We start from the raw sequence: 257 nt of genomic DNA, 5'->3' as shown, positions 1-257 counted from the left end.
ATCACAAGCGACAAGCATAGTGTATCAAGAAAGGTTAGATTAGAAAGAGAAAGAGAAAGAGACACTACCTTTTTCTCTCGTAGGATTTAGATCCAATCGTCTTATGGCTTGACTCTGGTTGAGGGTCTCTAGGCCTGCTCGAACTGCAGCGCACTCTGACGAGCTATTTTCTGTAGCCGGTAGTATAGCAAAGCCCATGCTCTTATAGCAGTATTGACATTTGACAGTTGTCCCGGCGTTTTAAAGTCGGAATAATC

Source organism: Wasmannia auropunctata, unplaced genomic scaffold (genome assembly GCF_000956235.1).
Source record: "Wasmannia auropunctata unplaced genomic scaffold, wasmannia.A_1.0 LD336092.1, whole genome shotgun sequence".
Lineage (NCBI taxonomy): Eukaryota > Metazoa > Arthropoda > Insecta > Hymenoptera > Formicidae > Wasmannia > Wasmannia auropunctata.
The sequence above is the reverse complement of the archived record's forward strand: the minus strand, read 5'-3'. Positions refer to the sequence as shown.